General features: G+C 45.9%; 1 protein-coding gene and 3 non-coding genes across 5 annotated transcripts in view; 2 read left to right on the forward strand and 2 right to left on the reverse strand.

Annotated features, from left to right (window-relative positions):
- Positions 1-16,003, reverse strand: part of FAM166C (family with sequence similarity 166 member C) — a 59,826-nt gene that overhangs the window by 40,352 nt on the left and 3,471 nt on the right. The window lies entirely within an intron of this gene.
- Positions 2,034-2,105, forward strand: TRNAT-CGU. Its single transcript has one exon. It is a non-coding gene; the product is annotated as a tRNA-Thr (tRNA).
- Positions 4,683-4,754, forward strand: TRNAT-CGU. The gene has a single exon. It is a non-coding gene; the product is annotated as a tRNA-Thr (tRNA).
- Positions 5,898-5,969, reverse strand: TRNAT-CGU. Its single transcript has one exon. It is a non-coding gene; the product is annotated as a tRNA-Thr (tRNA).

Raw genomic sequence — 16,003 nt, forward strand, 5'->3', positions numbered from 1 at the left:
GTTGCCAGACTATTCAGATAACCGGATGAGGGACGCCGGTTACCCGAATAGCGGCAGCTGGTTGGCTGAGGGGAACTGCCTATCAAAGCCAGCGGCTCTGATAGGCTTTTCTCCGGCTCTCAGCTGTCTATACTCTGAGCGCAGGCAATCTGCGCTCATTGTATAAGACAAACGGCCGTTTCAGCCAATCAGGTTCCCGGATTCTGGTTATCAGGAACCTGATTGGCTGAAGCTTCACCACAGCGGCAGAAGACATCGAGGGAGCACATGGAATCCTCAGGTAAGTGCTTTTTACAGGGAAAGGGGCACAGTGACATCATGGGGCACAGTGGTGACAAAGGGCACAGAGGTGACAATTGGCACAGTGGCATCATGGGGCACAGTGGTGACAAAGGGCACAGAGGTGACAATGGGCACAGTGGCATCATGGGGCACAGTGGTGAGTGACAATGGGCACAGTGGCATCATGGGGCACAGTGGTGACAATGGGCACAGTGGCATCATGGGGCACAGTGGTGACAATGGGCACAGTGGCATCATGGGGCACAGTGGTGACAATTAAAGGGCACAGTGGTGACAATTGGCACAGTGGCAACAGTTGAGGGGCACAGTGGCTGCGTTTGATGGCATGGCACAGTGGTGACAATTGATGGCACAGTGACTGCGTTTGATGGCATGGCACAGTGGTGACAATTGATGGCACAGTGGCTGCGTTTGATGGCATGGCACAGTGGTGACAATTAATGGCACAGTTGCTGTGTTGCATGGCACAGTGGTGACAATTGATGGCACAGTGGCTGCGTTTGATGGCATGGCACAGTGGTGACAATTGATGGCACAGTGGTTGCGTTTGATGGCATGGCACAGTGGTGACAATTGATGGCACAGTGGCTGCGTTTGATGGCATGGCACAGTGGTGACAATTGATGGCACAGTGGCTGCGTTTGATGGCATGGCACAGTGGTGACAATTGATGGCACAGTTGCTGTTTGATGGCATGGCACAGTGGTGACAATTGATGGCACAGTGGCTGCATTTGGTGGCATGGCACAGTGGCTGCGTTTGATGGCACAGTGGCTGCATGTGATGGGCACAGTGAGGCTGCAATTTTTTTTTTTTCGTTTGCGCCCCCCCAAAAATTTTGAGCACCAGCCGCCACTGTATGGAGAGCTACCGGAATAAAAGGATTTCACAATAATCGAAGGCCTCGTACACACGACCGAACATGTCTGCTGAAACTGGACCAGTTTCTGCGGACATGTTCGGTCGTCTGTACGGCCGACCGGACAATTTTCCGGCGGATCGGACAGGTTTCCAGCGGACAAATGTTTCTTAGCATGCTAAGAAACATGTCCGCTGGAAGCCTGTCCGTCGGACATGTTCGGTCGTCTGTACAGACTCACCGGACATGTCCGCTCGGCCGAAAGGGCGCGGCAACGGCGCGGCCACGTCACCGCGTTCGCTGTCCACAGGAAATTTGGTCTGATGGTGTGTACAGCCATCAGGCCAAAATCCGCCAGCGGACATGTCCGATGAAACCGGTCCGCGGACAGTTTTCATCGAACATGTCCCGTCGTGTGTACGAGGCCTAAGAGGCGCTTAGATCAGCAGGGGTACCTTAGTAAGCATCCCCTTGGAACAGTGATGGCGAACCTTGGCACCCCAGATGTTTTGGAACTACATTTCCCATGATGCTCATGCACTCTGTAGTGCAGTTGAGCATCATGGGAAAAGTAGTTCCAAAACATCTGGGTGTGCCGAGGTATCACTGCCTTGGTATATGCCCAAGATACACATGTTGATCTTGCCAGACAAATTCACACACATTAAGCCGAGCAACTCTCCACTTGGCCACTGAGTGTCGATTGTGGGAGGAAGTTGCAACAAAACATCTGATAACAGCCACATTAACATATGAAAAGAAAGACATTTAATTCCCTATTATGAGGAAGAGGGTTTAAAATGCCCCTGCTGTGTGTCATTGGGTCTCAGAATAGTGTTAGAGTTAGGTTTCTGATCAAACAAAAGGCGAAGGCGCAGTGGCCAAGTGGTAAGGCGTTGGTCTCGTAAACCAAAGATCATGGGTTCAATCCCCATCTGTGCCAGTAGTAGACATTGCCCTCAAATTGTGAGATTTCAGTTTAGTCATGATGCACTACATAAAAAAAAAACATTTTCTAGTATTATAATAATGTATCAGTCTAGTCCAGGGGTCTCAAACTGGCGACCCCCCCCCCCCCCCAGCTGTTGCAAAACTACAAGTCCCATGATGCATTGCAAAGCTGACAGTTGCAAGCTTGACTCCTACAGGTAGAAGCATGAAGGGACTTGTAGTTTTGCAACAGCTGGAGGGCCACCAGTTTGAGACCCCTGGTCTAGTCCCGTTTATCAGGAAAAAAAATGCCTATAGAGGGCTACCGGAATTAAAGGATTTCACAATAAAATAAGAGGCCCTTAGATTGACAGTAGTACTCTAGCAATCATCTTCTTGGTACATGCCCAAGATACACCTTAGATCAGGGGTGTCAAACTGGCGGCCCTCCAGCTGTTCCACAACTACAAGACCCATGAGGCATTGCAAGGCTGACAGTTACAAGCATGACTCCCACAGGCAGAGGCATGATGGGACTTGAAGTTTCGGAACAGCTGGAGGGCCGCCAGTTTGACACCCCTGCCTTAGATGTTGATCTTGCCAGACATGCATCCGAGCAACCCTCCACTTGGCCACTGTGCCCTCTCTGAGCGTCAATTGTAGGAGAAAGTTTCAACAAAAGATCTGATAACAGCCACCTTAAAGGAGTTGTAAAGGAAAAAACATTTTTGCCTAAAATTAATGTCTGCAAGGTAGACAGACAGAATAGTGTAATGATTCTGTTAAAAAACGAGTAAATACCTATTAAATTCCTTCATCTATATCACCTCCGGCGTTCTAGTTTCTGTTCTCTCATTCACTTCCTGGTTTGCGGCGCTCGTTTATGTAAGAACTACATTTCCCAGTATGCATTGCGGCACGCCCAGTAATTCACACCTCCTTGAAGTCTCTAAGGGCCCTTTCACAAGTGTGGACCGTATGTCCGCATTTTCATCAGTCCGTTGCGGATGAAAACGGGACATACATTGGTCCCTATGTGACTACGGGTGTCAGCGGATGACCATCCGCTGACACCAGTAATCGTCCGCCTCCGCAAAGCTCCGCATTTGCGGACGGAAGAAAATCCTATTTTCCTTCTGTCTGCCGGATCGGATCGGATGAACACGGACATACGGTCCGTGTTCATCCGATCCCCCATAGGGGAGAGTGGAGGAAAGACAGTGTGCGGGGACCGCCCTGTCAGCTGCCAGCTCAGCGGGGATTTTACGGAGGATCCCTGCTGAGCTTTTGCGGGCACACGGAGCGGATCATTACTGATCCGCCCGTGTGAAAGGGCCCTAACATTTAGAGAGCGTCCTGCTGCACAGATGTAGTTCCCAGGAGGGGGCGAGCACGTCACTGACCACCGCAGTAAAGCCTCCTGTCACGGTGGTGAGTAACAATCAGACAAGTAGGAAGTGAACAGAGCAGAGAAGAAATAGAGCAACTTCTGAGCAAAAATGAACAATGAGGAAGTGAAAAGATGAATGTGTGCAGGTAAAGGATGCTTATTATGAAAAAAAAAAAAATTCCTTTACAACCCCTTTAACATATTTTCCTATTATGGGGAAGAGGAAGAGGGTTTAACATTTCCCTGCTGTGTGTCCCACAAGTCTCAGAAAGGAGAAGGCTCTCTGGCTGACCTCGCAGACCCCTTCCATTCCATTCTTCTCTCCTTCCATTGTCTTTACTTTTTCTTTATTTATTTTTTTACTTATTTATTTTTTCTGGTAATAATTAGAATTTTTCTTTATGATTTAAAGCTCCTGTTTTTTTTTTAATTACCGTATTTATCAGGGTATAGCGCGCTCCCGCGTATAGCGCGCACCCCTAAAGTTGCCCGAATTCCTGTGGAAAAAAAGATGTTTTGTACTTACAGTTTTGGTGTCTTGCGCGGCGTCCATCGGCGGCCTCGTCGGGTCCGGCGTCCGTCTGCGTCTTCGGGTGTCCTCTTCGTCGGGTCCGGCGTCCTTCTGCGGCGTCCTCGCGTCCTCCCCGCTCGTTTCCCGCGCCGAGTTTGAATACTGCGCCGACATATACCGAGCGCAGTACACTCGTGTATCGTCGGGCAGGCTCGGCAACTCTCGCGCTGACGTCCTGTACGCTCAGGACGTCAGCGCGAGAGGCGCCGAGACTGCCCGAAGATACACGAGTGTACTGCGCTCGGTATATGCCGGCGCAGTATTCAAACTCGTGGCGGGAAAGCGGGTATCGGCGTATATCGCGCACCCACGATTTTGCCCTGATTTTCAGGGCAAAATAGTGCGCGGTATACGCCGATAAATACGGTATATGATAATCTGAATTACTCAAGAACGCAAATAAGAAGGTTACTCCTACAATATCTCTAGGCTTGACACCTTTTGAAGAACTTTAAATACCTTCTAAAGTTTTAATCGATCTTGTTTCAATATTATTTAATAGTTATTATTACATTCTCAATTAATTAACATTGAGCTTCTCACCCCTGACTGTATGATATTGTATTTACTTTATGCAATTTGTACTTCTGTACTATTCAATAAAATATTTTGACAAGGAGAAAGAAGAGGGCACAGTGGCCAAGTGGTAAGGCGTTGGTCTCGTAAACCAAAGATCATGGGTTCAATCCCCATCTGTGCCTCTGTAAAACCAAATCCTTTGTGTTCAAAACACTGCCTTCAATAAATATTTCCTACTAATGTAAAAAGCGCGGTGGGTGGTGTGCTGCTCTTTGGTGGAAGTCTGGGGAGGAGTACTAGTAGATTTTGTCCTTTTCAAAAGAACAGAAAACAATAGGGTGGCTTTGGCCAATTATGGCTCAGGGCTTTAGTACACGCCCCACACTATAAAAGGCCGTCTGCAGGGCGGCCTTGTGTAGTGTGTTGCAGCGCTGGTTAGATATCAGTCACATAGAGAGAGACTGTCTTTTTTTTCTAGCTAGATAGAGCAGGCAGGCTAGTCAGTTAAATTTACAGTGTATAGAGGATATATATACATCCCAGGTGTTGTACATATATTTATACACTGTATAGTTTAGCTAGATGTTGTCTCCTGCTGCTGCTGTAGCCCATCTGCTTCAAGATTCGATGTGTTGTGCGTTCAGAGATGGTAATCTGCATACTTTGGTTGTAACCAGTGGTTATTTGAGTTACTGTTGCCTTTTTATCATCTCAATCTATCGTCTGCCCATTCTCCTCTGACATCAAGGCATTTTCATCCACACAACTGACTCTCACTGGATATTTTCCCTTTTTTCGTGTCATTCTCTGTAATCCCTAGAGATGGTTGTGTGTGAAAATCCAGGTAGATCAGCAGTTTTTGAAACACTCAGACCAGCCTGTATGGCACCAACAACCATGCCACGTTCAAACTTCCTTAAATCCCGTTTCTCCACCATGCTGATGCTCGGTTTGAACTTCAGCAAGTCGTCTTCACCACATCTAAATGCCTAAATGCATTGGGTTGCCGCCGTGTGATTGGCTGATTAGCAATTTGTGTTACCAAGCAATTGAACAGGTGTACCTAATAAAGTGGCCAGTGAATGTATATACTGTATATATCTATTTATTTTTTCTGTATATATATATATATATATAGATATGTTTTTATTATGTTGTATGTTTTTTAATAAATAATGACACTGACACATGAGCAATTCCCAATGGCCACTGCTTTTCTATCCTATTAGGACATTTGGAATGAACTCAGCATTTTCCCCAGTTAATAAATAATAGATTATATGTAAGACATCATAAAGAAACCATCGCCAGCAGATAATGGCTCCAGGCACAGATGGGGATTGAACCCATGATCTTTGGTTTACGAGACCAACGCCTTACCACTTGGCCACTGCGCCCTCACAGTAAAAGTGCAGGAGGAGGACATTTTCAACAAAGCGTCTTAGATTAGTAAAATACACGTTATATTCCCTATATATGTTTTTAGAGAGCAATTTCAAGCAATAAGAGAAACCAATGAGTGAACAGTTAGCCCCAGTTCATACTAGAACAGGGTGCCGGAAAAAGCAATCCGTGCGTTTCCTGCGCTGCAGCGGCTGTTAGTGCAGTGTTAATGACATCCAAAACGCAGGTCTCAAACGCAGTCTGTTTGTCTGCATCAGGTCGCATTGTAAAAAAAAATCAAAACCATGTGATCTGGTTGCAGTCTGTTTCAAAAATTGGCGCATGCACTACTTTGGCTAATGAATGGGCTCAAATCGCACCGCACCGAATCGCATGTGACTTGTAATTCCTTGTGTGAACCGAGGCTTCGAAAATTAGAAAGAGAACTTAGATTGGAATCAAAGTTGTTTTGGAAGTTGGAATGTAATTAGTGCTAAAGGAAAGAGAGTGACAGCGGGGGTTCCAGGGTAAAGGATTTAAGAAGTACACTCCCAGTGACCCTTTATGCCGCGTACACACGATCGGTCCATCCGATGAGAACGGGCCGATGGACCGTTTTCATCGGTTAACCGATAAAGCTGACTGATGGTCCGCCGCGCCTACAAAAAAAAAAAACGATCGTGTCAGAATGCTGTGACGTAAAAAACGACGACGTGCTGAAAAAAATCGCAGATCGCCGCCATTAGTACTAAAAAATTAAAAATCATAAATATATCCCCTATTTTGTAGGCACTATAACGTTTGCGGAAACCAATCAATATACGCTTATTGCGATTTTATTTTAACAAAAATATGTAAAATATGTAAAAACGTATCGGCCTAAACTGAGAAAAAAAAAAATATTAAAAAAAAATATTGGAATATTATTATAACAAAAAGTAAAAAATATTGTGTTTTTTTTCAATTTTTCTTTTATTTTTTTGTTTATAGCGCAAAAAATAAAAATTGCAGAGATGATCAAATACCACCAAAAGAAAGCTCTTCAGATTTAGAAATATTCAGGTTTTTGAAATTTCAGATTCTTGTTCTTATTTTTGGATTATGGAATTTTCGGATTTTTAAATTGTTTCATTTTCAAATTTCCAAATTTTCGGATTTTTGAGTTTCCTAATCCCTCTGTGCTCCCCGTGTCCCCCCCCCCCCCCCAGGTCCCGATCCGTTTAATTCTCCGGGCCCCCCTCTGTGCTCCCTGTGTCCTCCTCCAGGCCCTGATCCGTCCTCTGGGCCCCCCTCTGTGCTCCCTGTGTCCTCCTCCAGGCCCTGATCCATTTCGTCCCCCGAGTCCCCCTCTGTGCTCCGTGTCCTCCTCCAGGCCCCGATCCATCCTCTGGGCCCCCCTCTGTGCTCCCTGTGTCCTCCTCCAGGCCCCGATCCATCCTCTGGGCCCCCCTCTGTGCTCCCTGTGTCCTCCTCCAGGCCCCAATCCGTCCTCTGGGCCCCCCTCTGTGCTCCCTGTGTCCTCTTCCAGGTCCCAAACCATTTCATCCCCCGAGTCCCCCTCTGTGCTCCCTGTGTCCTCCAGGCCCCGATCCGTCCTCTGGGTCCCCCCTCTGTGCTCCCTGTGTCCTCCCCCAGGTCCCAATCTGTTTCGTACTTCGGGTCCCCCTCTGTGCCCCCTGTGTCCTACCCCAGGTCCCAATCTGTTTCGTACTTCGGGTCCCCCTCTGTGCCCCCTGTGTCCTTCCCCAGGTCCCAATCTGTTTCGTACTTCGGGTCCCCCTCTGTGCCCCCTGTGTCCTTCCCCAGGTCCCAATCTGTTTCGTACTTCGGGTCCCCCTCTGTGCCCCCTGTGTCCTTCCCCAGGTCCCAATCTGTTTCGTACTTCGGGTCCCCCTCTGTGCCCCCTGTGTCCTTCCCCAGGTCCCAATCTGTTTCGTACTTCGGGTTCCCCTCTGTGCCCCCTGTGTCCGCCCCCAGGCCCCGATCTGTTTCGTCCTCCAGGTCCCCCTCTGTGTCATCCTCTGTGTCCACCTGCATCCTCTTCGGCTCTCCATGTCCTTCTCCGGTCTCCCCATGTCTCAGATCTTTCAGGATGGAGAGCAGAAAAAGGAGTCGGTAAACCTGACATTTTCGGAATACACAGAGTCAGTGATCACTGACTGTCCATTCATAACTGAGCATCGTACATTGTGTTTACGATGCTTCAGTTTATGAATGGGGAGGAGCCTCTGTGTCCTGCCTATTCATCTTCTGTGCAGCTGAGGCTGCAGAGAAAGGGACTGGGAAATATGTGTCCTCAGTCCCTTTCTATGTCTCAAAGGGGAGATATAAGGGGTCTGTTTAGACCCTGATATCGAACTAAAGCCCCCCCCCCCCAGTAGGGCTGATAAAAAAATTATAATAAAAATAAAATATTTCAAAGTTAAATTGTAAAAAAAACAAAACCCACTGACACTGTCTACCCCCACCCCAAAAAAATTACAAAATGTGTTTAGACCCCTGATATCTCACCAAAGCCCCCCCCCCCCCAAGCAGGGCAGAAAAAAAATAATAATAAAAAGAAAAGAAAGAATTTTAATAAGTATTTCAAAGTTAAATTGAAAAAAGAAGGCATTGCAAAAAAAAAATATATATATATATATATAAAACTGTAAAGAAAAATTAAAAGAAATTGTAAAACATAAAATTGTAAAAAACAAACAAAAAAACCCCACTAAAACAGTCCATGCCTCATCAGTGCCCATCAGTGCTGCACATTAGTGCCACTGTCACATTTTATAGCTATATAAAAATGTTTTGCCTTTTATTCCTATTTGAAACTGAATGGGTTGTTTTACAAGGTGATCGCTTTCAGAAGCCCCGGCACAGACAGCGCCATTTAAAATAACGTTATGAAGGTTTATAACTAGTAGGAAAAGCGTTCCGTTTGGCGGGGAGTAAATATCCCTGACATGGAATATCATTTTAATAACCACAGTGAAAGAAATTCTGCTATTAAAATAAGAAATGAAATGACCCCCCGAGGGCCCCCCCCATCCAGTGTGTAACTATTATCACAAATGATGTGCGATTCCAATCCTCATCAGTATGAGTGGTGAGTGGGCTGCCAGCCTGCCATCCATCACCAGCCAGGATTGCCCCCCTGTGCTCCATTATACAGATAATAAAATAAAGCCCAATTACGGGGCTGTCTTGGAAAACGTCTACCATACACAAGATTTAATGAAAGATTTAAGACTGATATTTCCATCTTCTCTGCTCCCCCCACCAACAGATAACACACCCCCTGGTATTCCCCTGAATGCCAGGCTTCTGTAAACACCATAAGAGGAATTCTCTGCCACCATGGGAGGTCACAATACGCTCCCTTATAATGATCATTGTTCTCAGCTAAACGGCGTATGAGTGAACACAGGAACCGCTATGGTACAGAGGACCATTGAATAATGCATCATGACTTACCTCTGTGCAGCATTAAGGAGAGCTATACTGACTACAAATGTATGGGGCACTACACTGACCACCAATGTATGGGGCTCTACGCTGACCACCAATGTATGGGGCTCTACGCTGACCACCAATGAAGGGGGGCACTATACTGACCACCAATGTAAGAGGAGCACTACACTGACCACCAATGTACGGGGGTACTATACTGACCACCAATATAAGAGGAGCACCACACTGACCACCAATGTACGGGGGCACTACACTGACCACCAATGTAAGAGGAGCACCACACTGACCTCCAATGTAATGAGGTACTAAACTATCCAGCAATGGAAGGAAGCCCTATACCGACCACCAATGTAAGAGGAGCACCACACTGACCACCAATGTAAGGAGGTACTAAACTATCCAGTAATAAAAGAAGGCACTAGATTGACCACCATTGTAAGAGGAGAACCACACTGACCACCAATGTGAGGAGGTACTAAACTATCCAGCAATGGAAGAGGGTACTATACTGACCACCAATGTAAGAGGAGCACCACACTGACCACCAATGTAAGGAGGTACTAAACTATCCAGCAATGGAAGGGGGCACTATATTGACCACCAATGTAAGAGGAGCACCACACTGACCACCAATGTAAGGAGGTACTAAACTATCCAGCAATGGAAGAGGGTACTATACTGACCACCAATGTAAGAGGAGCACCACACTGACCACCAATGTGAGGAGGTACTAAACTATCCAGCAATGGAAGGGGGCACTATATTGACCACCAATGTAAGTGGGAAGTGCAATTACTACCTGTGTGTTTCTTTTCTTGTTATTATTATTATTATTTGCACACAATTTTATGCAATATACAAATATTAGTTATACCGACAAATGCTCTTCTTTCACAATCACAAATGCAATCAATTAGAATTTGGATGGAAGACTGACTGCAGGAAAAACATTTGGCAGAAATCTACACACCAGAGGGGGACGGGGGGAGCGGTGGGATCTATGATATCATGGAACTCGCAGTGTGAGTTGATGAATTAAAAGATAATATGACATCATGTCAATGTGACAGCAGGGGGCGGTAGTGTACACACAATACTCCAAGGGATCTTTTCCAAACAGTAGTAAAATGTTTTTTTTTTCCTCGGATTGTTGCGCGCACAATCGTATCTATTCTGAGATCTCTGCTACAAATTACCTGCAAATTAGAACACAAAAGGAGACTGCGTTCTTCTAATGGGTTTTAGGCTTCTATGTATACAGTAGGCAGTAATCATATTGTATTGAACTGTACTGTAATTGTGCTGCCCCCCCTCTACATTGTAAAGTGCTATATAAATTGTGTATAATATTAATAATAATAATAATAATTATATACCGGATGAAGATGGGGGCCATTATATAATGAGAACCTGATTTCTGTCTTCCAATGTGGCCATGCTGACCCTTCTATCTCACTGCAAGGTCTACCAGACCAAGTCTGTCTGCCTGGATATTGTCCACTCAGGGGCAGATCCACGTACAGCGGCGCATATTACCGCCGGGCGTAGCGTATCTACGATACACTACGCCGCCGTAACTTACTTTTTTTTTTTAATCCTCAAAGAATGCGTGCTGTAAGTTACAGCGGCGTAGTGTATCTTTGGCGGCGTAAGGGCGCGCAATTCAAATCGATGTGATGGGGGCGTGTTTTATGTAAATACGTTGTGACCCGACGTAAACAACGTTTTTTTTTTAACGGCGCATGCGCCGTCCGTGGGGGTATCCCAGTGCGCATGCTCAAAATTAAACCGGAACAAGCCAATGCTTCCGACGGTGACGTCATTCTACGCAAATCCCAATTCGCGAACGACTTACGCAAACGACGTAAAAAATTCAGCGGGAACGACGGCCATACTTAACATTGAGTACGCCGCCATATAGCAGGGGTAACTATACGCCGGAAAAAGCCGAACATAAACGACGGAAAAAAAAAGCGCCGCCCGGACGTAGGTTCGTGGATCGCCGTATCTAGCTAATTTGCATACTCGACGCGGAATTCGACGGAAACGCCACCTAGCGGCCAGCGTAAATATACACCTAGGATCCGTACGCCTGTCGGATCGATCCCTCATACCGTCATATCTTGTTTTGTTGACACAAAACAAAGATACGACGCGGGAACTTTGAAATTACGCGGCGTATCAATAGATACGCCGGCGTAATTTCTTTGTGGATCTGCCCCTCAGTCTTTAACCAGTTGTCTACCGCCCGCCGTCATATGATGGAGGGACAGAGAACCTCTCTATGATGTCGCGCCTCCCCGAGCCACTAGGGGGCGCGCGCGCCGCGTCACTGAGAACCCAATGCGCGTGCCCGGCGGCGCGCGATGTCCACTGGGCACTCGCGATTGCTCAGTAACTGAGCAGGACCGTGGATCTGTGTGTGTAAGGCTGTGTCACCTCCCCCAGTCAGTCCCCTCCCCCCACAGTCCCCTCCCCCCACAGTAAGAATCACTCCCCAGGGAACACATTAACCCCCTTGATCGCCCCCCTAGTGTTAACCCCTTCCCTGACAGTCATATTTATACAGCAATCAATGCATTTGTACAGCACGGATCGCTGTATAAATGTGAATGGTCCCGAAATTGGGTCAAAAGTGTCCGCCGCAATATCGCAGTCACGACAAAAATCGCAGATCACCGTCATTACTAGTAAAAAATCAATAAATAATGAAAATGCTATAATTCTATCCCCTATTTTGTAGGCGCTATACCTTTTGCACAAACCAATCAATAAACGCTTATTGCGATTTTTTAACCAAAAATATGTAGAAGAATACGTATCGGCCTGAACTGAGGAAAAAAATTTGGTTTAAAAAAAATAAATTGGATATTTATTATAGCAAAAAGTAAAACATATTGGGCTGGATTCAGGTAGATTTGCGCTTTTTTTACGGAGGCGCAGGGCAACGTTTTTGCCATGCGCCCCCGCAAATTTACTGCGCTGCCCTTGATTCACGGAGCAGTAGCTGCGTAAATTGCGTGGGCGCGCCGGCAAAATGCCCGGCGTAAGCGCGCGCAATTTAAATGATCCCGTAGGGGGCGGGAATCATTTAAATTAGGCGCGTTCCCGCGCCGATCGTAGAGTGCATGCTCCGTCGGGAAACTTTCCCGACGTGCATTGCGGCAAATGACGTCGCAAGGACGTCATTTGCTTCAAAGTGAACGTGAATGGCGTCCAGCGCCATTCACGAATCACTTACGCAAACTACGTAAATTTGAAATTTCGCGACGTGGGAACGACGGGTATATGTAACATTGGCTGCCCCTGCTAATAGCAGGGGCAGCCTTACGCGAAAACCATCGTACGTAAACGACGTAAACTGCGTATGCAGGGCTCGCGTAACGTTGTGAATCGGCGTTAGTATGCAATTTGCATACTATACGCTGAGCACAACGGGAACGCCACCTAGCGGCCATTGCAAGAATGCAGCCTAAGATATGCGGGCATAAGAGCCTTATGCCGCGCATATCTTAGGCTGCAGTCGGCGTAACGAGGTTCCTGAATCAGGAGCATTCGTTACGCCGGGGCAAGTAAGCAATTGCGCTGTGTAACTATGGTTACACAGCGCTAACTATGGTTACACAGTTAGCGCTGTGTGCTGTGGTTACACAGTTAGCGCTGTAACTATGGTTACACAGGCGCAATTTCTTCTTGAATCCAGCCCAATGTGTTTTTTTCAAACGTGTCCCTCTTCTTTTGTTTATAGCGCAATAAATAAAAACTGCAGAGATAATCAAATACCACCAAAAGAAAGCATGACCGGGCAAATGTCATTCAAAGTGTGACAGCGCTGAAAGATGAAAAATGGCTTGGGCAGGAAGGGGGTGAAAATGCCCTGTAGGCAAGGGGTTAATGATGGCAAACATGGAGAATTGCAATCGTGGGGATCATTCACAAAGGTGTAGAAGGGACACTTTAGGGTGCATTTTTAAAAACAAACTGCATAACAATTCAGCCAGTAAAAGTGCATGCACATTCATTCTGTGCAAATTGGCCAAAAATTCATCATATTAGACTATTTCCAGTGCTAATCAATTTTTTTAAATTGATTTAAAATGGAAAATACTGCATATGGCCACTATATGGCGCCACATATAGGAATTTCCTGTAATACTTAGCACCATCTAGTGGCCAAATGTGTTATTTTTCCATTTAAAAAAAAATAAAAAACATTCAACAAGCACAGGAAAAGCCTAAGAATATTTGTTTTTTTGCTCTATTCACATAGAACGAATGTACATGAAATTTCCCTGGTTAAATTACTATGCATTATATATATATATATATACACCCTTTGCTGTGTATGTGTAAATTGCTCAGTGTTTTGAACAACACTGGAATATGTGTGGATTAAATAAATATATAATAATAGTGTGTGACTGTGGTAGAGATATTAAAGTGTAAGCTCTTCTGATGGGACTGGCTCAGTGTTCTCTGTACAACACTGCAGTATATGTCAGAGCTATATAAATGTACAAAAATAGTAATAATAACAGTATATGACTGTGGTGGGCACATTAGAGTGTAAGCTCCTCTTGTACAGAAAATGATGTAACAAGCTTAGTGTTTTCTGTACAGCACTGTGGTACAGTATATGTCAGAGCACATTAGAGTGTAAGCTCCTCTGGCACATACAGTGATATTACTGGCTAAAGCCCTGTACACACGATCGGATATCTGATGGAATCTAATCCGATGGATTTTTTCATCAGATATCCGATGAAGCCGACTTTCATCAGTCTTGCCTACACACCATCGGTTAAAAATCGGATCGTGTCCAACCAGGGCCGGCCTTTGCGGTGTGCGGGTTGTGCGACCGCACAGAGCGCCATGACAACAGGGGCGCTGTGCGGCCGTCACAGCTCGCAATCATTTTAAATAAATAAATGATGTGTGTCGGGAGGCCGCCGTCCGGGTCCCTGCGTCTTGTCTCAGGTCAGGTGGTACTGTCCTGGGTAGCGCGGCGCCGTTGCGTGCATGCGTAATGCATGCAGTTCAAAGTCTAACGGCGGGACCAGAACAGGACGGGACTGAAGAAAGGTAACGGTAAGGCCGCCCGTCCCCTCCACCTTATCTAGAAGGCTGATAGGTGTCATCCCTCCTCCCACCTCACCTGTTTCCCAGGCACCAGATGTGAGCCAGTTTTTTTAAAAAAACGTAAAAAAAAAAAAATGGATGTTATATAGCAAAAATTATATTTTTTTGTCAAAATTGGTCTTTTGTTGAAAAAAAAAAAAAGGAAAAAAATAAAACACAGAGGTGATCAAAAACCACCCGCAGTTGTCAGCTTAAGTAATGCAGTGCACATATACAAAATGGCCTGCCATGAAGGGGGGGCGTAAATCACTGATTAACCACGTGACCTCTGGAAGATTTACCCCCCCCCCCCTTCATGACAGGCCATTTTTTGCAATGTGCACTGCGTAACTTAAGCTGACAACCGCACGGTCATGCGACGCTGTACACAAATAACATTTGTATTTTTTTTTCTTGTGGTATTTGATCACCTCTGCGTTATTTTTTTTTTTCCTTGTTTTTTTATTTTATATATTTTTTTAAGACCAAATTTGAAAAAAAAAAAGAAAATGTTACTTTCTGCTATATAACTTGGGGCCCTTTCACACGGGGCGGATCAGTAATGTGTCCGTACAGCTCCGTAAAATCCCCGCTGAGCTGGCAACTGACAGGGCGGTCCCCGCACACTGTGCAGGGACCGCCCTGTCTTTCCTCAGCTCTCCCCTATGGGGGATCGGATGAACACGGACCGTATGTCCGTGTTCATCCGATCTGGCAGACGGAAGAAAAATAGGATTTCTTCCGTCCAATTTTGCGGATCTTTGCGGAGGCGGACAAATTACGGGTGTCGCTGACACCCGTAATCACATAGGGACCCATGTATGTCCCGTTTTCATCCGCAACGGACAGATGAAAATGCGGACATACGGTCCGCACGTGTGAAAGGGGCCTTATCCAATTTTTTTTTTGTGCTTCAGGAGGGCCATTTGGAGTAAAAAAGGTCCTGATGTCAGTGGGGAAAAAACAATGCTCCATCTTTGGTGTCAATGGGAGAAATTGTGCCCCATAATTGGTGTCATTAAGAGATATTGTGTCCCATCATTGATGTCAATGGGAGTAATGGTTGCCCTATAATCGGTGTTGTCAGGAGAAATTGTGTCCCGTCATTGGTGTCATTGAGAGAAATTGTGTCACATCATTGGAGTCATTGGGAGAAATTGTGCCCCATTATCGGTGTCATTGGATGAATTGTGCCCTATCATTGGTGGCAGTAGGAGGAATTGTTTCCAAGGGCTGAAATAAAAGCAAGCAAAGGCCACATCTGGCCCCGGGCTGCATTTTGGAGACCACTGATTTAGGCCAATGTTTTTGGTACAAAATATCCTAATAAGTGTCTACAAACTATTGGATATATTTATGGAATTTCTTTTTTTTTCTAGTAATGGAGGAGATCAGTGACTTATAGCGGGGCTGCGATATTGCGACGGACAATCTGACACTTTGTGGGAACCAGTGACGCATTAAACAATGC

The sequence above is a fragment of the Rana temporaria genome, chromosome 4 (assembly GCF_905171775.1).
Source record: "Rana temporaria chromosome 4, aRanTem1.1, whole genome shotgun sequence".
NCBI classification, from domain to species: Eukaryota; Metazoa; Chordata; class Amphibia; order Anura; family Ranidae; genus Rana; species Rana temporaria.